This window comes from Equus przewalskii, chromosome 19 (genome assembly GCF_037783145.1).
Source record: "Equus przewalskii isolate Varuska chromosome 19, EquPr2, whole genome shotgun sequence".
Taxonomy (NCBI): Eukaryota; Metazoa; Chordata; class Mammalia; order Perissodactyla; family Equidae; genus Equus; species Equus przewalskii.
The window spans coordinates 44181411-44207169 of NC_091849.1; the positions used below are offsets into that span (position 1 = coordinate 44181411).

General features: G+C 37.3%; 1 protein-coding gene across 18 annotated transcripts in view; it reads right to left on the minus strand.

Annotated features, from left to right (window-relative positions):
* SUPT3H (SPT3 homolog, SAGA and STAGA complex component) overlaps nucleotides 1-25759 on the minus strand; it is a 465747-nt gene that overhangs the window by 279195 nt on the left and 160793 nt on the right. Inside the window, exon 1 of one of the 18 annotated variants that reach the window (XM_070586126.1) lies at nucleotides 24448-24725. The exons of 16 other annotated variants lie outside the window; for them this stretch is intronic. The gene's annotated coding sequence lies outside the window, so the exon portion shown is untranslated. Of the gene's footprint in view, nucleotides 1-24447; nucleotides 24726-25759 lie in introns of those variants that run through there. One more of the 18 variants, XM_070586122.1, reaches the window with a different exon arrangement.

The window sequence follows — 25759 nt, forward strand, 5'->3', positions numbered from 1 at the left end:
GACATCTCCAGCAACACAGGCAAGAATCAGATCATCCAGGACGGCTGAAGCATGGGAGGCCATGGGAGGAGCTGGCTGGGAGGCTAGGGGGTAATTCTCAGGCAGGAAGATGGTCTGGCTGCCCTGGCACCTTGGCAGCAGGATGGAGGACGAATGAACTGGGGCAGTGGAGGAAGAAGGCACACCTTCTTACCAGGGACAGGGAGAAGGGCACAAGACAGCAATTCAGTTCCACTGTGGGAATACCAAAGATGAAAGATTAAGGCCTCAACGGAAACAGTGGAAGTAAGGGAAAGAGAAAAGATGAAAGAAATAGTGTCCACTAGCTAGCAATTAAATAATTACACTATTTTATAACAAAAAAATTTATCATTATAGAGAAAATTAGGCAATAATTACATGCTAACTTTCTACCATGTAGTCCCATGATAAAGCAAGGTATTATTGCTGGTAGCAACTGAATTACAGGCATAGACTTAAATCATCTATAAAAAGCTAAATCTATACATCTATGCCTAATTAGAGAAATAAAAATCACAAAAATATATTTTTACATTTTTAATTTCTCCACATGGGGCAATTTTTAAATGAGGGTTACAGGAAAGTGCTTCATTTTTAACAAATATATACCATATTCTATTCTAAACTTGCAGGCACATATTCACTTAATCCTCCCCAAAACCCTGTAAGGTCAATACTATTATCCCTATTTTACATGTGAGGAAATCAAGGCTCCGTGAGGTTAAGGAATGTGCCAAAGGTCACTAGTTGGCACAGTTACTTTTGCTTTAACACTTATTTTGAAAATGTAAATTTATTACAATGCAATTGATATATTAGGGAACGTGAGTATAACTCAGATTCTGTATTTGCTTATGAGTGATTACACCCACGAGAAACATAAGGTGAATGCAGAAAACTGCACACAGCTGAACCAAGCCATGTAGGAATACACGAAAAGCACACACCTCAAACACCTACAGCTAACTCAGGTCACCTCCGTGCACCATGTGAGGTGTGACTCCCATCCATTTACATCTGGTGTTACGACTTTCCTTCAGATTTCAGTAAGCCTCATTCCATCACTCCACAAAAACTCACAATCTTGCAATCCCTTCCACACCCACTTCCACAGGGGAATAATATATTTTGCAATATAAAGGGCCAAATGTATTACAGTATTTATTTGTCAACCATTTAACATTTATGATCTTTTTTTTAATACATCACTGACAAGTTTTTGAGTATTGTGCCATAATCTCATTTTCCCTAAGTCCTGTGGTTTTCACTGTGTAATTTTGCATAGCATGGTGATTTTTTAGCAACAAACAAGTTGCATTATAGCAGAACTAACTCTAAGTAGTGAAGTGATATCCAGGCTTGCTCATTTCAAGGCCAATGCTCTTAAGTGATAGGGTCTTGCACCTTTATTTATGCACTCATTCCAAACTGTCAGCACACAATGTGTTTTGGGACATCTTAAACTTCTAGTTCTCTTTTACATGAACTACTGTGTCTACATATATTCATTCACCCAATTCTTCAGCCCAAACCCCTTAGAATCAACTCTGACTTCTCTTTTTCTTATGTTCCACGTCTGATCTATTAGCAAATCTTGCCAGCTACTTTCAAAATATTTCTAGAATTCGACCACTTTTCACATCTCCAACTGCTACTGCCCTAATCCAAGCTCCCATCATCTCTAGCTTGTGCTATTCCAACAGCCTTGTATCTGGTTTCTCTGCTCACACCTTTGTCCCACCTAACATCTTTCCTCCACACAGCAGCTAGAGTAAGCCTTTTAAATCTAATCATGGCTCTCCCCTAATCAAAGTCCTCCAATTAAAAATATATATATTTAAATAAATCACAACTCCTGACATGGCCTACAAGGGCTGGCTTCTTTGCCCTCATACATCATATTCCTTCTACCCCTACCAAATAGCCTTCATGCTATTCCTTGAACACACCAAATATGTTTCCACCTAAAGGCTTTGACATTCGCTATTCCCTCAGATGGGAACTGCTTTCCCCAGATATTAGCATAACTTCATTCAGATTTCTGCTCAAATATCACCTTCCAGATTGGTCTTTCTTGGCCACCATATTGAAAATAGCAGCTGCCATCATATTCTATCCCCTCATCCTACTTTATTTTTTTCCCAGGACTTACCATTATCAGACATATCATGTATCTATTTATTTGCTGTCTACCTTTGCCATTAGAATGTAAGCTTTGTGAAGACAGAAACCTCATCTCGTTCACTAGTGTAACCCCAGCAGCTAGAACCATGCCTCAGACACAGCAGGCATACAATAAAATTTGTTGAATAAATTAGCTCTTAATAGGGAGAATAGCAATTAGTCATTTAATAGGGACAACAGATAGACTACATTTCTCATGTTCATTAAACAACTTTCACTAATAAAGTAAATGAATAATGAAAAAATGAAAAGAAGCTGATGACTAAACCTGAATAGGAACTATAATACATTATTAAATATTAAATGGAAAATGACTGTGCATATTTGTGTTACCAAAGACAGGCCAAAAGCTATTGCTGCGCACTGACAAAGTGCCATATTGTTTCAGTTGCCAAGCCCATAGTTACAGAATTAAAATAGGTTTTAAAAGTTCACTCACTCCATTAGGTTCAGTTTTTTTCTTACTAATATGAGATGGGGATTTTTCTATAACCCCACCCTGTCTAACCATGTATTTCCATGAATCACCCTCCACCAAACAAAATGTACTCACACAATTACTTATAAACATAAAAATCCTTTATATAATTCATTTGTTCTTTGTTGACAGAATATGGATGAGTATATCTGTCATATAACTTAAATTTCTAGAAAAATTCAATTTGATTTCATCTCATATTTAGAATCATCTCAGAATAACAGACTTTTTATTTTGAGGAAATAGTGAAGAAGGGGGGAATAGAAGAGACTTTAAAGATTATCTAGCCCAGTGATTTAAAACTATTCTTCTTCTATTTGTTTTTTAAGTAGCTGGAATCTTGTCCTTAAATGAAATCTTAAATGAAATCCCAACATGTAAAACTTAAACGGCATGGAGGAGAAGGGAAAGGTGGGTCTAGAAAGAAGAGGACTCTGAAATTTTGACTGTCTATTTGCCTAGGATTCAATATCCATCCCATTTACAGCGAGTATCTCCAGGCAACTCCAAAGGGTAAAATGCCTCTTCCAGTCAAAGTGCTGGTTTACAGAAAGACATGGAAATGGAGGTTCAAATATGACTTCAGGAGTTAACTGTCTTTAGTTACTTAATAGTGAAGATGAAATTTAATATAATCAATTGCCTAATGGCATTGTGTGCAGTTTACAAAACAAATCCATTTCTTAAACAAAACTATTTTCTGGGCTGAGAAGTAATTTTTGGTTCCTTATTTACAGAAATGTGAGTTTTTATGTTACACTGCTAGAGCCAAATTTACCATGACAATACATTCCAGTGACAACATTATCCCACTTTCTCCAAGAGATTTGTACTTGTCAGATACATCCTGACATTTGGTTTGTAAAATTGATCACTTTATCTTTAATATGTTTGAACATGATACCTAATGTGTCATCCTCTTCAGCTTCTAAGAAATTAGTTTTAAATGCAGTAGTCCCCCTTATCTGAGGTTTCACTTTCTGGGATCTCTGTTACCTGCAGTAAACCACGCAGTGCAAAAATATTAAATGGAAAACTCCAGAAACAAAGAATTGCTAAGTTTTAAACAGCATGCCAGTTCTAAGCAGTGTGATGAGAACTCATGCCATCCTGCTCCCGCCCACCCAGAATGTGAATCATCTCTTGGTCCAGCACATCCGCCATCTGGGTTGTCAGATCCCACTGTCGTGGTTTCACAGTGTCTGTGTTCAAGTAACCCTTATTTTACTTAATAATGGCCCCAAAGCACAAGTGGTTATGCTGGCAATTCGGTTATGCTAAAGAGAAGCCATCAAGTGTTTCCTTTAAGTGAAAAGGTGAAAGTCCCAGACTTCCTAAGAAAAGAAAAACAATCATATGCTGAGACTACTAAGATCTATGGTAACTTTTATAAAAGTATGTTGTTATAATTGCTCTATTTTATCATTAATTATTGTTGTTAATCTCTTACTGTGCCTAATTTATAAATTTAGCATAGGTATGTATGCATAGGAAAAAACATAGTATTTACAGGGTTTGGTACTCTCTGTGGTTTCAGGCTTCCACTGGGCGTCTCCCAAGATATTCCCAGTGGATAAGGGGGGGGATACTGTAAAGGTAATGATACCAAATCAATTAACCTTACAGCCAGTTTTGCTCGTCATATTTTATTATATGTGAGATCTCTATATGATATGCCTCTCTGCCCAAACACAAAGTGGAGTGCAAAAGTATACTTAAAAGTCAAATTAGGGTGAGTACTATGTACCTATGTATGGGTAACTGAAAGAAAAAGGCAAAGGATTACAGACTATAGCTAATATCTTTTTCAAGAATTCACTCAAATTTAATTGAGCTATAAGGTATTTAAAAAGAAAAAAGTTGTTTCAAATAATCACAAATGTGATCATTGTTAAGAAAATCATTTTGCTCTAGCCAAGATCTATTTTTGGACACATGTCTAATATTTTCACTTAACATTTTTTGGCACATGTGGCTTTAGAAATATCTCAATTTATTTATTTTTTTTTTAATATGAATGTCTTTTTTTGGGGGGTGGGCAAGAAAGATTGGCCCTGAGCTAACATCTGCTGCCAACCTTCCTCTTTTCTTCTCCCCAAAGGGCCAGTAAATAGTTGTATATCCTAGGTGTGGGATGCTGCCACAGGATGGCTTGACGAGCGATGTGTAGGTCCACACCCAGGATCAGAACCGGCGAATCCTGGGCCAGCGAAGCAGAGCACACGAACTTAACCACTACACCACTGGGCTGGCCCCTCAATTTATTCTTAACGTAAAGGCTTTCAAATGGCTTAAAAGTTGAGGCATGTGCTGTAAGTGTTTTTCAGTGTAATTAGGTTCAAAATATGCTAAAGGACATCTATTTAGTAACTCAATAGTGTGTCTAAAAGCAAAAGTCTCAAAGTATTTTTAAAATTCTTAATCATCAATGTTTACAATGACTGGAATAGCTATATTTACTTAAGAATAATATTGTTGACAATCTCAGTCTTTCTATGATGCAAGCCATGTAAAGACACCTAGTAAAACAGAAAGAATCGCAATCTATTCAAAACCATGAGAGATACGGAGTCTAACCTGAGGAAGCAGTTCCTTTCCTAACTGAAAACTAACTTCATATAAAGAAAAATCCTAAAGGTTAATACCTTTTGTTTTGCCTATTGGTTCAATCACAGGTAGCTTGATACCTCCATCATTCATTCATTCAAAGATTATTTACTGCACACCTACTATATAGAGCAAAGATTCTGGAAGTGCTAGAAACACAGCTACCAACACGGTCTCTGCCTTCACAGGGATCATAATGGGCTAACAGTAAAAATGATTCTTAGGTACTTTTTTTCTGCATTTAGGCACATTCCACCTAGCCATTTGCAAAGAGACAACTGATGCCCAAAGTTATGAGTACTGTAAAGATGACCTTTTCACTACAGGTAAAATTTCATCTTTTTTTTTTTTTTAAAGATTTTATTTTTTCCTTTTTCTCCCCAAAGCCCCCCCGGTACATAGTTGTGTATTCTTCATTGTGGGTTCTTCTAGTTGTGGCATGTGGGACGCTGCCTCAGCGTGGTCTGATGAGCAGTGCCATGTCCGCGCCCAGGATTCGAACCAACGAAACACTGGGCTGCCTGCAGCGGAGCACGCGAACTTAACCACTCGGCCACGGGGCCAGCCCCGGTAAAATTTCATCTTAAGTATGTGATTACTTAGAAAAATTGTGGAAATTCATTTTACAGTATATGTGAAGCTATTATATAAAAAAAGATTGGAGGATGATGCTTGGTGAAAGTCTGTTCAATGAAGGAATGACTAAACAATGAAAAATTAAAGAAGAAAGCTTACAAGACTGTCATCAGGTTTAAGAAACCTAACATGCGAAAGTGCCTGATGTATGGACAGTGAATACATGAATTCTGTAGAGAAGGTAGTTTTTGATCTGCAGTTTGGAGAGTGTGACTCTGATTATCTTATCTTAGATTATCTTACTATCTGATTATCTTAGAAAGAAGGAAGGTAGGTCTGAAAAGGATAGCACACTAAAATTACTGTGAAACAAGTAAAACTAAACAAAGAAACTTACTGGACTGATTAGAATCTTGATTAAGGGTTCCTTTTAGCTTCCTATTAACATATATAGGTTGGACCACGAATTTTCTCATAAATAGTAAGTAGATTTTGCATTATAAACAAGTAATTGAGAATGTTGTTTTTTAATGAATAAAAGCAAAGTAAGAAAAAAAAGACACTAAAGGGCAAGACTGAGATTCCAAGGTCACTGTGTTGAGGAAAAAACACCACGGTTTAAGGCAATGGAGCTAACTAGAGCCTAGAATGAGGCATTCTCATGAATGAATATCAGTAAAAGTTCCCTTATATACACACATCATGGGCCACTCTACCCACAAATGGGCAATTTTCATTTTTAGAATATACATTACAGTAAATAATTCACCTGACATCCAAACAATAAGAATAAAGCCAAACCCAGTACTTCCATCTTATAGTAAACTATATATTTGTAATTCCTCAGCATGACCCATCTGCACTCTAGGTAGAAAAAACAGAAAACAGCTTGTCACAAAATGGCCAATAATCACACTACCAAGCTACACAGAGCTTCAAAACCAGCTCATTTTGCATATGTAACTTGTTTCCTCAGTGTCTCACACTAGCAGAACCAAAGAAACCCACATCCTAAGCCACAGAATAGAGCCACCTGGTCTTGGTCTTATCACAGGATGACAAAATGACTTCAATCTCCTAATGTCATGCAGACATCCTCAACATTTGTATAGTGTTTTTTAACTAACAAAACTGTTGCATCCTTCCTGAGTTCTAGAACGGTCAAAAGTTCAATGCAAACACTTCTTCGGATAACCTCTGCTAGCACATTTAAAGACATAGGCTCAATGAATGGTATAAATTTCAAAATGCTAGCTCCCTTTCCTTTCTTTTCTTTGTTCTGCTATTCACATCATTAAATGTGATTTCAAAGTTTCTGGGATCTTTGCTTCCAAAAATGTTTAAATCGATGCCAGCTTTGCCATATTCATCTACCAATCCAAAGAAAATATTAACAATTTTCTGAGCACGACAAGAAACAAGTATTTTTTAATGCTCTAATTCTGTGACGGTAGTTACAAACAAGTGTAAGGAAAAAATACGTACCATAAAAAAGTACCTCAGCCTTCTCTTAAACTATATATATTTTGGAATAATGAAGTACTTTTTTTCCACCTGTGACCAGAAAGATTTTTGGGTTAACTAATTTGAAAGGATAATTTGTAATATTTTTTATTAAAAAAATTTAAGAAGTAATCCTATGACATTTTAACACCATAATTTTTAAGGTACTAGTGAAAAAGAATGTGGGATTCTGATAACCTCGTTAAAGCCAAGATGTACTTGTAAAGAATTCAACAGACACCATCACTTATACTTCATCTCTGCTGATGTGATCACAGAACATTAATAAGTAAAAGGAATGCCACTTCCAATAATTTTCAATGAAAATGCAATTATCTGGAAAAAATGTGATTTTTTTTCTGTTATAAACAATGGTAAAACATTTTTTCCTTCTTTCAACTTCATAGGATTATTGTTCAATTCTATTAATTTATATATAATACTGTTTTCAGAAAGGAGTTTCAGTAGTGTCCAATAATTAAAGAGGCTTAACAATCAATAAATGCCTAAGAAAAAGGTATATCAATTTTTGTATTTTAAAATGTCATATTTTTAAAGGTGGTAATTAAAAATCAGTTTCCAAAAATAAATTGATATAACATCTCACTTATAATGTATCAATTCCAGATTAATGATCATTCATTAATATAATGATCCCTCCAGATCCGTCATTCTCAACCCCAGCTGCACAACAGAATTGCACACAGGTCTGAAAACATACCAAAGTCAGAACTCTACCCCTAGGAGATTCTGATTGAATTGGTTTGGATAGGGGTCCAGGCATCAGTATTTTTTTAAAAGCTTTTTAGGTAATTCTAATATTCCATCAAGCATAAGAATCACTGTTTTAGATCATGATCAGCATTCTAAAAATTAAGTATCTGAAATTATAACTATTGAAGACTATTTAATTATTTTACCATTTCACACCCTAACACAGTAAGTTTGTCCCAAACCTTAATCTATAATCTTCATTTTTTAACCTCTACATTCTTCTTTCTTTATCAAATGATTACTGAATAAGGAATCCTTCAAATAACCTTTTTTGATTACTCTATATAGTGTATATACATTTGTGTACCTAAGGTGGTTTCCATAACTTTTACCTAAAATTCTTTCAAAAACCATTCAAGTCATAATACCACTCAAATGATCCTCATTAATGACTTTAATCCTAACCTCTATGGAGCACTTTAAAAAGGGCTTTATGTAGGAATCAGCTCCTCCATAACTACAAATCAACAGTTAAAGCCTCAAGAAAATGAAAGGCACTTAATGTCTCAATGGAAAAAACAAAATAAAAACAAGTAGGGGCACGTTTTAAAGTATCTCACTTGATTCGCAAAGGCACACTATAAGTTAGCAGGACAGAGTCGTCTATTCTTTATTGCAAGAGGTTAAACAGTTCACTTAAAGTAATGTGGCTTCTGTGTACAAATTCAGAATTATTTTCTTTAATTATCTATTGACAGAATTTCAAAGAGGAAAATGAGATCTGTCCAAAAATATAATCTCCCTAGGTTTATGTTATGGGTTGAATTGTGTCGCCCTCGAAAAAGAAATGTTGAAGCCCTAACCTTGCCACTGCCTCAGAACGTGACCGTTTTTGGAAAAGCGGTCATTGTAGATGTAATTAATTAACAAGAGCTCATACTGCCATAGAGTGGGCCCTAATTCAATATGACTAGTGTCCTAATAAAAAGATGAGCATGTGAAGACACAAGGACATAGGGAGAACACCGTGTGAAGTGGAGGCAGAGATGCTGTGATCCATCTAAAACTCACCAATCCCAATGATGGCCAGCAATCACCAGAAGCTGGGAGAGAAGCAGGGAACAGATTCTCCCTCAGAGCCTCCAGAAGGAACCAGCCTGAGGACACCCTGACTTAGAACTTCCAGCCTCCAGAACTGTCAGACAATAAATTCATTTTGTTTTAAGTCACCCAATTTGTAGTACTTTGTTGCCAGCAGCCCTAGGAAACTAATACAGTATACTTACACTTTATGAAACATACTATCATAAGAAGTGTTTTATTATTTACGACAGAGGGGAAAGATTTTTTAAAAAATTTAAGGAGAAAAAGATGAACAGGCAAATGACAAGGATTCTGGTGCTAGCTCCAAGATTTACTTGCTGATGCTGTTTCTGCAGCTACAAAACAACTTCTCTCAGGGTCGCTCAGAGAACTGTTGGGAGGACAGCATGATTCTCACACACAAGACATACGCAGTTATTAGATGGAATTATCCTAATACCGTAAAATACTCTTAAATTATTCCACCTGAGTATATTATCCCAATAAGACTTTTAAACTCCCTAAAGATAAGCACTGTATTCATAATCCCCACAGAACCCAACATAAGGCTGAGTTGAAGATTACACATAAAATAAACACTTGATTTAAACTACAAATCAACTCAGAGCTTTTAAACATAGCTTATTCTGCAAACTATATATATGCAACTAGTGGAAACCAGCTCTTACCTTTCACAATACAATAGTGATAAACTCATACTGTTTTGTCTATTTGTATTGTTTTCTTGATCCTGTAATAATTTTTACGTTTATCTTACAAACACACTTAAGAAACACACACAAGTGGATTTACCATGAAAGTATAATGAAGGTAAGCCTTAGGTCTTGGTTGTATCGACTCTTTCCATGGCCCTGAAGAGGTCTAAGATACATGGTCATATGGTTTTATCAAAAATAAAAAAGTTACAAAAAGCATTTTCACTACAGTCAGCTATCTCCTTCCACACTGACTTCCCTCCCTCACAGTTCCCTCTTGTTGGTGACTTTGGAGCGACTGAGGGCCGTTTTGGAATCCTGCTAAGGGGAGGACCAGTTGGGGATACATTTAGTTTGGGGTTAGTGTGATCTATTTATGGTGAACAGTCACTTCCTTGTATGGTTATTGTTAGTAGTTATGGTTTAGGAGTGACTTCCAGAAATATTCCTATTTCTCACTGTACTGACTCACCTGTTTTATGTTACAAAGGTGCAGAGCCAGAGTCATATCCTGATATAAACACACTGAGGGATGCTCCTGGCATCAAGAATACAGATAATGGGAAAACAACAACAACAGACAACCCACCACTACCAGTCACCTGAGGCACATGGTCCCTGCTACTCAGTGGGGCTCTCTCACTGGGAAAAGTGGTTGCAAGATGAAAGAAATAAGAGAGAGAAAAGGGGCTCAAATCCCAGTGGTAAGGAATATGCCTCTCAATTCGACTGAGTGTCCATCTCTATCGCACAATCCACAATGGAGTATGTCAAAAAATCTGTGCGATTGTGTTAGATTCCTGCCTCCACATCCCTACCCTCCCATCCCCACTGAAGGGCATGACCAAGCTGTCCAGTTCTCCAGTCATCTTTGCAGGTGGTCCAAGCCTCTACTATTCAAGGACAGTATGCCATCAAATATGACTTATGCCAGATTTGATCAAGCTCCACTTGATAGCAATGCAACAGGCCCATTTTCCTATAACACAGCAATACTGGATTCAGTGATACTGAATCCACCTTTCCAGAAGTGAAAGATTCTTGAGCATGTTCGAATGCACCTGCTCAGATTACTGCTCATGAAGTCATATTCCAGATTACTTAATTAACATATTCCTAACGGGGCATCTGAGGCTCCAAAATCAGTAAGATCCATCAGATATCTGAGGTGCAGACCAAACTGTCATCCCAGGGAAAGGCTGACAGACAGGTTACCAACATTAGCCTCACTCAATATCTTAACATAAAACTTTCTTCAGAGACAGGTGTCATGGAGACTAGATAGAAGGTACAGATTCACTCATATCCTGCAATTCATCTACATAGTTTCTGAACAGTAAGTGATTCTGTATTTCAAACAGACTATAAGTTTTTAGTTTCTCTCTACAACTCATTCATAAATTTGTAACTTTTAAAGTATTTTAATTCTTTTCTTTGTTTAGCTATTAACCAGGAGATCCATATTTAGTTAGCCTTTTTGTTGGCTGGTTTGTCTTGCTCTTGAATTATTTTATTTTCTGTTTCAGAAATGTAAAATATTAATACATTTCAGTTCAGTTATGTCAGGAATTTTTCAAAAAACAATTAGTCTGAGTTTTTTTCTTGAAAGTAGAAACAAGAAACCACACACACACATACACACACACACAAATAACAAGAAGGTCCAACATTCCCAAAATTTGTTCTAGGTTATAAAATAATCTAAGAAATGGGTCCAAATGATTAATTTATGTTGTATTCATCAGAGAAATAAAATAGAACACTAAAATATCATTTGAAATGTAGGTACCATAAAGCCTGTTATAAGGCATGGCATGTACTTCTCAAATGGTTAAACCAAGATCATTGACAAGGATACCAATGTGTTTCTCTTACACAGCCCTTTGGCAGGCTGAGATGTGATTCATTTATGTTCTTGTCAATTAAGATATAAACTCACTGTATTGTTTATTTTGAAAAATTGTTAGCATGAGGTAGGTCTCCAAACAAGGCAGTTAAAACTTTCTGGAATGTTAAAAGGGACTTTATAAAAAGATAGATCTATGGCAAGTATTCAGAGGAGTAGCACAACAGTATGGCTTCGGAGCAGAAGAGAAAACATTTTAAATGCATGACCAAATGTTTTCTTGAAAATTAGTCTAAAATTAGATGACCGAAAACATAAGTACTATGTCTAAAGTCTAGAGATGTAAAGATTTTCCATAAAAATGAATGAGCACAACACACATAGATTCTGCAAGCATAGCAAAATCTGAAACTAAAAATATTGTTTTAGCTGGTAAAAACATTTTTTATATGTAAGTGAATTATGGTGAGTTTCCTAACTGCCTGAAATGAATACTGAATTGAAACAAAAAAAAAATCTGCAAAATTTGTATGTCTAAATGAGAAGAGTAGAATAAGAAATTAAAGCAAATACAAAGGAAAAAAACTAATGAACACAGTAAAACTACTCACAGAAAAAAAGGAAGTGTAATTTGTAGGAGACATAACACTTTTGTTATACAAGGAAAAATCCAGATACTCAAATGCTCTATTCTAGGTCTTGATAAGAAGCTCTTTCTAGAAAATCCTTTAACCGGTCCACAAATTTTCCCCTCACTGAAATAGGGCAACGTTTAACTGATAAATTATGGTGTCCAGAAGGAAGCATTACCTGGACCTGGCTATGAAAATGACTCGTGCCACAGAAGAAGGAACACTAGTTCAAAGCCACATTATAAGTTTTGGGTTGACTCCACCCACCTCAGAAGACCTAACTTCTATGCAGGGAAATACTGTTCTAGAACAGAAGTCTCTGAGTACAGACACCAGAGAAATCTCTCCAGAGTCCAAACTCCTACTGCATTCTCCCTTCTCTGAAACAAACTGTCAGTGAGATCCCCACAAACTGAATTTCTAAACATACATTTGGGGGGTCTAGCCCTGTGGTGTAGTGGTCAAATTCAGCACGTTCCACTTTGGCAGCCTGGGTTTGCAGGTTTGGATCCCAGGCGTGGACCTACACCACTTGTCAGCCATGCTGTTGCAGCGATCCACATAGAAAAATAAAGGAAGATTGGCATGGATATTAGCTCAGGACTAATATTCCTTAAGCAAAAAGAGGAAGATTTGCAACAGATGTTAACTTGGGGCCAATCTTCCTTATAGCAAATTTAAAAAACCTTTTCTCTAATACAGCATATAAATATCACATACATAAAGTGGTGAGCATAATCAACCACCATTAGTATGTTGTTTCCATGTTTCAAAAAAAACCTACATAAAAACTGAATTACTGGCTATGTCAATTAAGAATGAACTCTGTTCCAAGTAATAGAAAGGTTAACCAAGAGTGGCTTAAATATGCATGGGATTATTTTTCTCACTTAAAATGACTACAGGTGGAAGATTGTTAAGATAGGTTTAGCTGCTCATCAGGCACTATGGGGGAACACGATCTTTCCACATTTCAGTTCTGCTTTTCATCCTCAACTAGCATCACCTACTTGTCAGAGGACTACTGCCACACTTTCCAACTCATATCAACACTCAAATAAGAAAGAAAAGGGTGACGCAGCACCAGTCACTTCGTCACTTTTATCAGAAAGAGCAAAAGCCCTACCGCAGACTTTTACTTACTTCTCACTAGCTAGAACTCAGTTATATATCCACCTCTAACTCTCAGGGAGATTAGAAAAGTAAATACAGTTGATCCTCCTAATTCATGAATTTTGTATTTGCAAATTCATCTACTCACTAAAACTTGTAATCCCCAAATCGGTATTTGCCATGTTTTCACTGACATGTGCAGAGCAGCAACAATTTTAGTTGCCAATTCATGAATTCCTAGATGAAGTCTAAGAAGGTGACACTGCCTTCTCGTTTCGGCTCTCACACAGAGCTGACCAGAGGATGGAGACTGTAGCGCAGAGCACGGTAGTCCAAGAAGCCCTTACTGAAGGGCCAGCTGAATGGAGTTATGAATCTCCATGAATCTCCAACTCTGGGACCTGTTGGTGGGGCAGCCTCAGGCAAGTGAGTTAACACTCTGAACCTTGTTTTCTCTTTTGTAAAATAAAGAAAATAGATCTACTAAGATGAGTTATTTCTAGGATTTAAGATTATAGTCTGTGTGAGGAGGGGATGTGTGTGTGCGTGTGTATGTGTGTACATATTTCCCCCAGGAGCAACGGTTCTGTGTTCTGGCAACTTTATAGAACCTGACTTCTCCGATAACAAGAATCAAGTGTACTTACCTGTTCCAGCCACCTCTCTAAAGAGGTAGACACGGAAGGGGTTTGGGAATGAGCAGCTGACCTACAACTGTCTATCTCACTGATGACTCACCAATGTTTTAAGGTGGGTTTTTCTGCCTTTGTTTTTTGCTTGGCCTAAGATTCAGTACTTCTTGAATTTTCTAGAAAAGTTCCCGCAATGTCAGTGGAGGGGAACACATATGCCAGACAGTTGAGGAGTGTGCCACAAAGCAGTCTGCCATAAACAGCTTATTCCTTTGCGGATTCATACTTTATCATAAAAACTCTTCCCAATACATAATAATTCTTGGGGAGTTCTGCTTCTGCTTTAGACTGTAGAGAGCCAGAAGAGAATGTTGCTCCAACAGTAGCAATGAGAAAATTCCAGATAATCTATAAAATCATAACTTTTCTTGAGCCCACCAGAGAGCTGAGGCACCAAGTAAACGAATTCCAGAGAGAAATGAAAACCTCTCAGGAGAGACCGGACGCACAAACTGTTTCACCGATGATGGGGCATTGGAGAAAGAGGTGGCCACCGTAAAAACGGATAAGAAGAAAACAGGTAAAATTCTAATGAATTTTAAAGGGTGAGCACGGGCTCAGCTGCACATATACAAAACCCCACCCACCTCCCCAGACCATTATCTCATACTAAACAAAAGCTTAAGCTACTAGGGGAGAGGCAGGAAACCCTCTTGGGCCCAGATTTTAGCAGAAGTCTGCAGTCTGACTGCAGAAGAGGGTAGGCTGGTACACAGAGAAGGCCACATTCCCAAGGCCCACTTAAGATTAAGGTTGAACAAGAAGAATTGAGAAACTTCCATCCTGTCCCGACCACAAGCCCCAGACTCAGTAACAAGAAACAGGAGTCTACTGCTGGGGGGAAAAGCAAGAGCATGGAGAGAGACTCTCTCTACAGTGCAGGCATACAAGAACTGCAGAAAACCATCCTGAAAGAGCAGGAACACTAAGAAAAACGCACCAGCGCTAAGACTCCACACTGAGCACAAAGGAACATCAGCCCCCACTGGAGGACATTAAGGCCTGGGGCACTAAAGGTTACTGTAGCAACAACAAAATCCAAACCCAGCTCAACTGCTGATTGACTCAACCACCCGTGCTTAACAGAAGAGGTGGTGTGCCCGTTACCAGGAGCAAGGACTATGTAGGAAAATACATACTGTTCCTTCATAAGCAATATACAGCACTCAATCACAATTATGAAACACACAATAAAAGCAACTAAAATAGAACCAACTGTCAAAAGATAGCATGGTCAACAAATCCAGGTTCAGAGATGACCCAGATATGGGAAATATTATATATGAACTTTAAAATAACTATCATTAATATGTTAAAGGTTCTAGTGGAAAAGGGCACAACATGCATGAACAGATGGGGGATTGCAGCAGAGAGAGGGAACCTACACAAAAAATCAAATGGGGCAGCTAGAAATAAAAAATAGAATGTCAGAGATTAATTCCTTAGTTGTGCTTATCAGCAGTTAAGGACACAAGTAAGGAAAGAATCAGTAAACTTGAAGACAGGTGAATAGAAATTATCCAAATTTAAACACAAAGGGAAACAAATTGAAAGAAGGAAAACAGAAGATCCAAGAGCAGTGAGATGATATTAAATGATCTAACATACATAAAATTGGAATACCAGAAGGAAAAGAAACAAGTCACACACTGAGGGAAAACATTTGTAAAACACTACCTGATGAAGCCCTGTACCTGGAGAACATAAAGAAATCTGACAACTCAATAATAAAGGCCAAAAAAACCAACAATAAAAACTGCCAAGGATTTGAACAGATACTTTACCAAAGAAGATATTCAAATGGCCAATAAACACATGAAACAATGCACAACATCATTAGTCATTAGGGAAATGCAAACTAAAACCACACTTACATACTATTACACAGCCCCTAGAATGGCTAAAATTTAAAGGACATGATACCAAGCACTGGCAAAGAGGTGAAGTAACTAAACTCTCACGCACTGCTGATGTGGAAGTAAGCTGTACAACCACTTTGAGAAGTACATTGGCAGTTTTTTAATACAGTTAAATACACACTACACGACCAAACAATTCCACTCCTACATATATACCCAATAGGGTAACCAAATAGTTAAAAACAGCCTTAAATTTGAGTTACCAGTCATATATTAGGATCTCTGAAAAGATACACCCATGTAGTTTACGACTGTTCCTGGCCAGGATTCTCCAAATAGGTTAAATGCTTTGAATGGATAGGAGTTGTAGGCACTATAAAGCCTGTCAAGGTCATTAGTTTTATCCACCTAACCTAATGCTTTGGCAAGAATGAAGAGGAAAAGAAGTGACGGCAACAAAAAGATCTGTATTGCAGGTGTACCAAAGTCTCATGCTCTTTCGGAATTTCTCGTGGAAATTTACATCTGGCTCCACTGTTCTGAGAGCTTACTAAATGATAACTAAGCAACTTGTCTTTCCTGTAAAGCTTCTAGAATCCTTAACTGTGTTGGAGTGACTGGGCTGCAGTTATGTTAAGACACTTCTTAAGGGTAAGTTCTGAGAGTGTGGCTAATAAAGGTGGGGGGCTTGGTGGATTATCTTTTCCTGATCTCTGTCTTTGCTCATGTGCTAAATTAGCTGCTTTACATTTTTAAAGTCTTGATCATTTGCATCTTTCAGTTAGACAACATTTATTACTTTTGGGATTCTGGCATTCAATTAGAAGTCCTAGGAAGGAAGAGACTGGTGATTTTGGCTGATTTTTTTCCTTTTTGGCTGGAATAAGGAAAATTTAGAAGACGATAGGAACACTGAGAGAAATATTTACTGAAATTTTGATGAAACATGGCAATGGCTTGACTCTGGTTTTAATTGTGACACTGGCAGTTAAAGTTCACTTCTCATATCAAAGGAAACTGTATCCCTGGATCGTAATATTAACAATATCTTTTGGTTTTATTTTGTAATTAGAGCATTGTTTACTTGTGTTCCTCAAAAAACTATTGCTTTCTAGGACTTCCACAATTTATGAAGCGCTAAAAAGCACTTCTTCACAGCTGAAATTGTTCATAAATTAACTATCATAATTAGCATAATTGACTATTGTGAGAATTTTCTTGCCTCCATGCTTTTCAAACTGGAATGGAGGTAATTCTATCCTCAAAGATAGAAAGGTCACAAGATAGAAATGGTATATCTTCAGTGGGCATCAGGTTTACTTCATAGTATGTCATGTACAAAGAATTCTTTTAAGCCAGATTTAGTGAGGTATAATTTCCATACAGTAAAATTCCCCCTTTTGAATGCATAGTTTGAGTGCTGACAAATACAGATATGTAAATACCACAATAAAGATAGAGAACATTTCCACCATTCCCAAAAGTTTCTTTGTGCCCTTTATAGACAATCCTCCCCTCCATCTCTGTGGACCACTGATCTGTTCCTTGTTTCTACAGTTTTGCCTTTTTAGAATGTTATAATAATGGAATCATACAGTGCGTATTCTTTTATGGCTGATTTTATTCACGTAGTGTAATGCTTTTGAGACATATCCATGTTGTTGCGTGTATCAATAATTTGTTCCTATTTATTGCTGGCCAGTATTCCACTGTATACATGTACCATAACTTGTTTATCCATTTACTAGCTGATGAACATTTGGATTATCTCCAGTTTTGTCTTAATATTAACAAAGCTGTTATAAACAGACGCTTCCCTCTGCCCCTAAGGTATCCACACGTCTCACTCCCTTACTTTCTTCAGGACTCTGTTTTAACATTATCTGTTCAGAAAGGCCTTCTCGCTACTCTATTTGAAATGGGACTTGTGATCACTCTCTAGTCCCCTACCTCCTGTTTTATTTATTCAAAGTGCTTAGCATTACCATTTATATTAAACATTTTATAAAAAAGAAATATAGAGAGATTGTATTAGTCAGGGTTCTCCAGAGAAACAGAGACAATAGGATATATATCTTTATATGTATATAAAGAAACAGAGCCAATAGGATATAGTCACATAATTTTTGAGCAGAGATCTAGCCTACTTCATTCATTTACAGATGGAGGAAAATTAAACCCTAGATAGTGATGTAATTTGGTCTAATATTAAGTGCATTACTCTTTTTACTACTCAAATGTGATTTTACTTTCAGAAGCAACAACTATGCTACTGTTACACAAAAAGCAAAACAAAACAATTATTCTGGGAAAATAAAAATCATTCTAAATTATAAAAATCATTCTAAATTATAAAAAATTGTTCTAAATTATGCAGAGATTATGTGGAAAGTGGAATTTACATCTAAAATTATAAAAAGATTACCTAAAGACTGATTTTTATTCAAGAAATATTGTTGAACACTGGCCATGAACCAAGTGTGTGTGGCACCAGATGCTACATTATTCCAAATCAGAATTACTCCTTTAATAAGCACTTACTGAGTTTTTACATTAAACGAACTGTGTAAAACATTTCTCAGAGGTTAAAAGACATGACTATGTTCAGTCCCTATCTTGCAGTTACTTACAATTTAATGTTGGAGGTAGAGTCTCTAAGCATTTCACAGGACTACAATCTCAGAAGTTTGAAACAAGTGAGAAAAAAAAAGAGAGGTTTTCCAGTATGAGTGTAAACATGCAAATTAGGAGATGACTTTGGTAAAGCGGGAAAAAGCCATGGGACTTGAGGTAGGAGACCAGAATCTGGTCTGGGCTCAGCCATCAGCAGTCTCTGGGCAAACCAGCTCACGTCTTTGGGGCTCACTTGAAACAGCTGGATGATAATTTAAGTAGTTCTTCACCATGAATACTAATCAAAATCATCTCCTCAGAAGCTTTATAAAAATGCACCATGCACAGGGGCTACCTCAAAACTATCCAATCAAATGATCTGAGGAAATCTGTGGCAAGTTCTTCAGATTATTCTGCTACAGCTCCCTGATGAGAGGTCTCAGTGATCTAAGGTTCTTTCTAACCCTAACAGACTCTTTCTGTGACATGTAGTCTTAATATTTTCTGGTCAGAACAATAATACATTTAAATTCTCTTTACTTCTTTTACCATAAATAAGACTCATCCTAGTATTTCAAGAACTGCAAAGTATACAAAAAGTGACAAAAATCAGTTAAGAAAGATAAACTGCTTGCAACATAATTTATTTTTAATTTACAAAGTAAAGTTTTAAGCCAGTATATAAAGAAGATGGTAAGTAAAATTATTTACTTTGAGTCTGGCGACTCAAAATAGACGCTGCGGGCACAAGCCCAGGAGGTGGGATGGGAAAGCCGAGCCGCAGCTTGCCCTGATACTCCCCACTCCTCTGCGTCCACACAGGAAGTCAACAGCTGCCTCCTTTGATTCAGGAAAGGCTACGATTTGGAAAACAACTCTTGGCAGACTTCCAGGTAGGAAATTTACCTTTTTAAAGGGCATTCTGGCAATACCTGTATTAGCCACAGACACGTAGTTACTGTTCCTGGGATTGATGGAAGAACAACAAAATCATTTTTGAACAACTCCGTAGAAGCAGACCCGCACTGGGGGCAAACGTGAGCCTTGCTGAATTAATGGCAATGGAGGACTTTAGGGAATACTTTATATTTTATTAAATTTTTTCTGATTAAAACAAAATCATAGCATATGCAATTTTCCTCAGTCTCCATACATACAGCATTTGCTATCTTCTGCAGAAGAACCTTTCTGCCCTCTCCAGCCAAATGAAAGGTCGATGTTCGTTAACGGTTGACTAACTCCACAAATCCCTTGTAGGTGACATGAGTTCAGGGAAATTCTGTCTAAAGGAACTAGAGCACGTCTGTGCAGTTTATCATAACCTTTAAAAGGTGTATTAATACATCATCACTACCTTTAAAAGGTGTATTAGTACAACATCACAACAAGGAAAACTGGTGATTTGGTTAGTTTTCTTCTTGTTTTTATTTTATTTTCATTTAAAACTCTGAATCTGGAGTTCTCATGTGGTTTTGCGTTCAGAATGTGAATATAATTTTCTTGTACTTAACTTGGATCCTACAATTACTTTCATTTCCATAGAGCCTAACATTTCCCCAGCACCTCTATAGTTGTCATTTCCAACTATTAAAATAAGAATGCTGGCTTAACTTCTGTTAATTTTTTTTCTAAAATGCAATGGAAAATCAGATAAAATAATCCGAAGATACTGTGAGTACAATATTGATTAAGACTAATTTTAAAATAAAGACATTTCCTTGGAGAATGTAGAAAAGAACATGGAAGCTAAAGTCTAACATCCTGCACTTACTAGGTGTTATGATCATGGGCATGTCAATTAAGCTCTTTAAGATAAGAACACTCCTTCATCAAACTGCTAACAGAATCAAGGACATCCTGTACATACAAGGCTCTACAAATAATAAAGTATTATATACATGTTAGCTGCTGGTGTTTTTTAATTTCTATTTCCAAGCAAATCTATAAAAGCCTCTGTCTCTGGCCAATGAAGACCATCAATAAATAGGCTCTTACAGATTTGCTTCAAATCTCAAAGATACCCAAATAAGCCCACTCCTGTCACATCTGAATAGAGTGATTATGAATCCTGAGTAATGAGATCTCCAGCAGAACAGTTCATGTGTATAACAACTGTTTAAATTCTAAGAAGTATTCATTTTTTTGTAGCTATATTAGTTTTAAGCATCAGCTTTAAGATGATGAAAACTGCAACAAGTTTTAATTAATCTCAGGGCTCTAATTTAACAGGAAAAAAGTACAGAAAGAGGCAACTTCTCTGATGTTATTTGTTCAATGAATGTTTTATTTAACAAGTGATAAAATGTGTATGAATTTACACCTTTAGTTTTGCTTTTTCTGTTTTATAACACAAACCAGACAAAAATACATTTAAGAAATATTTGCTAGAAATAAAAGCAATACCAACATTGAATAAATGTAAATAAATATGGTAAGCACACCTACACAGAAATCAGCACACTCTATTTTTAATCGAAACCCCAAACCACCATGGCATTTTTATGGCTTATAACTGAAGAGGACCTTTCAAACCAGTGCCCCCAGCCTGGACAGTGAGTCACTTCAAGACTGATAAAAGTAAGATCACAATCTAACGTAAGCTCATCACCCAGCTACCATAAAATGCGACAACTCTCTGAAATCATCCCTCCCGGTAGGGCATTCACAAAATTCCACTAGGTTTTTCAATAGTGATGGCATGGGATTCCAATAGCATATAGTCATTTATTTTTCTTATTTTCATTACGTGTAAAATACTATCCTTAATTTACCCTGCATATATTTGTACCATTCTTCCTAAACTCCCTGAAATCAGGGATCACAACTTTCTTATGATGAACAATGGACCCAATATGTTTCAAAAAAGAAAAAAGAAGTCTGAAGACACAAAAAAAATTTACTAGTTGAGCAATTGTACTGGCAATCCTTCAATACTGATAAAAGAGGCAATCTAAAATTAATGCAACAAGAACTTTCTGTATCAAAAGTTCCTTGGTCGTAAGAGGTGACTAAACAAAGATGTACACACAGCATACGGATTTCCGAGCACTGGAGAGGGCCTGCATAAACAGTCAAACGCTGAACATCCTGATGCCACTGGAGAACTCTAGGGGTAAATTCTTTGTGGTCTTCTTAGAAAAACACTGTTTATTATCTATTTACCAAAATAGGACTGCTCTTAATTCTCATTTCTTGGCATGTGTTTAAATTTATGGTTCCTACTGGAAATATTATTATAAGTCTACATAAACTTAAATAGAACATTTTCCCAACTATTTTAAGCACAAATTTAGCACCAAAGTAACATGTACTAACATTGTATTTTTACAGTTATAAACTCGGTTAAGGTAAGGTTCATTTATTAATAAAAGCAGCTAACACATTATCAGTATATACCAGGCACTGTGCTAAGAGCTTTTTATAAGCATAATCTCATTTAATCCGCAAAACAGTAGTGTCCTTGTTTTACAGAGGCTATCTCCTTTATCCGTGGTCACATAACTGCAGAACCCAGATTCAATCAAATCAGTTCTACCTAATTCCAAGGCTGAGCTCTTACCAGCACAAAACAAGCTATTTTTCATTAAATGTCACTATCACAAACATCTCTCACTAAGTAGATACAGAAGTTTGATTCTTTTTAACGGTTCTAAACCAACAACTGTAACTGTACTTTCTCAGTGGGGCTTGAAATCTTGTAGGTTGGGGAGGATTGTTGTCAGCAGAGAGTCAGAAAGGGTTACAAATAGTTTTTAAAAGGCCTAAAGATAGATGCTTCAGAGACATTAACACCCTTTAATGAAGCCAATAGCAAAATTCAGCTTAGCTGTCTCTTTTTGGGGGTAAGACATCCCCGATGTCTCATCTTGTATACCCAAAAATACTTCTATCACAGCACTAATCACACTGACTGTCACTATCTACTTTGCTGCTCTACTCACTCTACCGCCTTCTGCCTTTGTGCCTCCCATGCCCACACAGTTGACTAGAGCATAGAACACTTGTATCATATTATGACTCAATGGTTAAGCTGGGGATCTGACAGGATAATGCTTGTATTCAGGGATAAAGTGGGTCCACTAGATTCTGATCCTTCATTCTAGATCACTTCAGCAACTGGGCTTCAACATCAAAGAGCGCAGCCAGGAAGAGGAGCTTCAGCGTGCAGTCTTTCCTGACTGCAGTACTGGACAGTGGCTGAGAGACCAGCTGCAATCTGGGTTCTGCCATGAAGGTCCTGAGAGATCATGGGCAAGATTATCCATTTCTCGAGTCCTCGGGTTTGTCAAAATACAAAATGTATGAAGACATATCATAGCCACAAAGTAAGAGTTTAATACATGTTAAGTTTTGCTTTCGTATAAACAAATAAAGTAAGAAATTAACCTTTTATATCTCTGGAGTTTGGTTCCTTCTTTATAAAATAAGGGTATTTACGTACATTATCTCAAAGAGTCTGACCCCTTTCTTGTTAATCTATAATATATGATCCAAACCTAAGACAACATAGACCATGAGGCAGTCTAAGAATCATGGGGCATAAAAAGTGAGGTGAATAGTGGAAAACTGAGCAGATATGAACATCAATTGCCATAACAGTGCATAATGCAGTTTAAATTGGCTTCCACTTTTATGAGTTATAAATCAAACTAGCACCTTTGCAAAACACTCTAAAAGAATATATGAATAGCTTGTAGTAACAGGTTCTATGTAAATTAAACATTTATAAAAATGGTTTTTGCACTGTATTTCACCTACTTAATGTTCTGAAACTGAATTTTGATAAACTTTTTAAAAAATGGACGTTTTATGATATTAAATTAGGCACAGTAAAAAGATAGTGGTTGGAGGAGTTTGGGGGGAGGGAGGGAGGAAGGATGAAGAGTGGAACACACGGGATTTTTAGGAGAGTGAAACTACTCTGTATGACACTGTAATGGTGGACAGATGTTATTATACATTTGTCAAAACCCATAGAATGTATGTGGCTCATCAGTTATAACAAAGGCATCACACTAATGCACGATGCTAATAATAGGGTACAGGGGGGAAGGAAAAAGTAACATGGGAACTTTCTGTACTTTCCACTCATTTTTCTGTAAACCTAAAACAGTTCAAAAAAAGTCTATTAATTAACAAAAAAGCTTTGAAAAATAGGTAATGGCAATGGTTGCACAACACTGTGAATATAATGAATTCCACCAAATTGTACACTTAAAAATAGTTAAAATGCAAAATTTTTTGTTATTTATATTTTACCATAATAAAAAAGGTCAGAGAGTTTCCTCATTGTATAAGAAAATAATTCTATGATTCTAGAAAACAAAATGCTAATAATGAATCACAATCTAATGTAGAAATCAATGCAAATCTTCACAGAAAAAATTTTTACTAAATACTACTCCACTATAATAAGAATATTTAATTTTAAGTGCTTCCATATTAACAAAAACAAGATTTCAAGGGACGTTAGGTTCTGTCAAAATGGAAAGCCCCATATCTCCCAGGTCCTTCCTCTCACAACTAAAATATCCTATATATAACACAACAAAGAAGCACAGGGAGTTTCTGAAACGGGGAAAAAGAAGGCTAGCTGCCTAGGACCTCACAGCTTGAGGACTAACACAGCAGTGAGGGCCCTGGGTTCCTATTGCCTCTCATATATCCCAGGCAGGGGGCCAGAGAAGACTCCTTGCGAAACCACCAAAAGGTAGAGAAGGAAACAAGCTCCAAGAAAAGGCTGCTCCTTCCCAGCCAAGAAGCAGGAAAAGGGTGGACCAACAACAGAAAACATTTTTGGCAATACTCACCCTACTCCAGCCAATCACCAATGGAAAAACTGCACTCTCTCCTTTCAGCAGACTAAATGAGAGTCAAATTTCCACCCCCAAATCCCCACCCCATCCCATCTCTGCACACACAGAAGCAGACAGCCTGATTCACCCACTAGTAGAGAATCAGGCAGTCTGGCAGGCTGATCTTCCACCCTCCACCAGGAAGAACCAGGGGGTGCTCCAACTTCCCTGCAGGGATGTTGTCAGTGGGCAGAGATGGGAGGTGATCTTCCCCTCTGTTGCTCATTCTTCTCAGAGGCTAGAATTCCCCCACTGAAGTAGCATCTGCAGGGTGGAGCAAAAAGCAGAGCCTCCACCCCTCCCCAGCAGCAATGACATTTATTAAGAAGACAATCCTGTTGTCAGTGGGGCCCAGGAAGAAGCTGAACAAGGTATCAGTGAGACTGACCCCCCCCCCCCACATACACAAAATCAATGAGACTGACCAAGCCAGTACAAGCCAAGGATATTAGTCCCTGCTCCACTTTCCTCCTTCCCTTAGCATCACTGAGGCCTGAATCTCCATACCTACTCAGCAGTGCCAAGTAGGGCTAGCCGCCACTCCTATTCCTCACTCCCCTGGTGTCAGCAGGGCCCAAGGTGAAGCAAAGGCCTGACCTTAATCTGCATTAATGAAGCCAAAGGAGGTGGCAGGACGCAGAGCTAGTTGGCACTTTACCCTTCCCTCCCTCCCCTGGTGGCAGCAGGCTCAGAAGGGAACTGATACGCCAACCCAAATCCCCAAGAGGGTTAGGTAAGCATGCAATCTACCCATCTGCCACAAGGCAGTGGGGGTCAGTGTGCTGCTTTTGCTGCAGCGGTCCTGACTTACTGTGGGAGGCAGGGGGACCTAGTGGGAACCTGAACAAACACATTCACCCAGCCCTCATGTTACACTTCAAACAGGGTCCTAGCTGATTAAAAAGAAAAAAGAAAAAAAAGATTAAATAGGATCCAGAGTCTCATAATATCACATCTAGGATATAATGAAAAATCACTGTTATACCAAGAAGCAGGAAAGCACAACATGAATAAGAAAAAACAACCAATAAATGTCAAAACCAAGATGAATCAGATGTTAGAATTGTTTGACAAGGATTTTAAAGCAGCCATCACACATGCTTCCACAAGCCATTAAAATTCTTTTAAAACAAATGAATAACTAATCAATTAGAAATTAAAGAATTGAAAAATATAATAACCCAAACAAACTGACTTAGACGGACACAGCACTGGAGTAGAGAAGACAGAGGAAATCTTCAGGGCCAGATGGTTTCACAGAATTCTA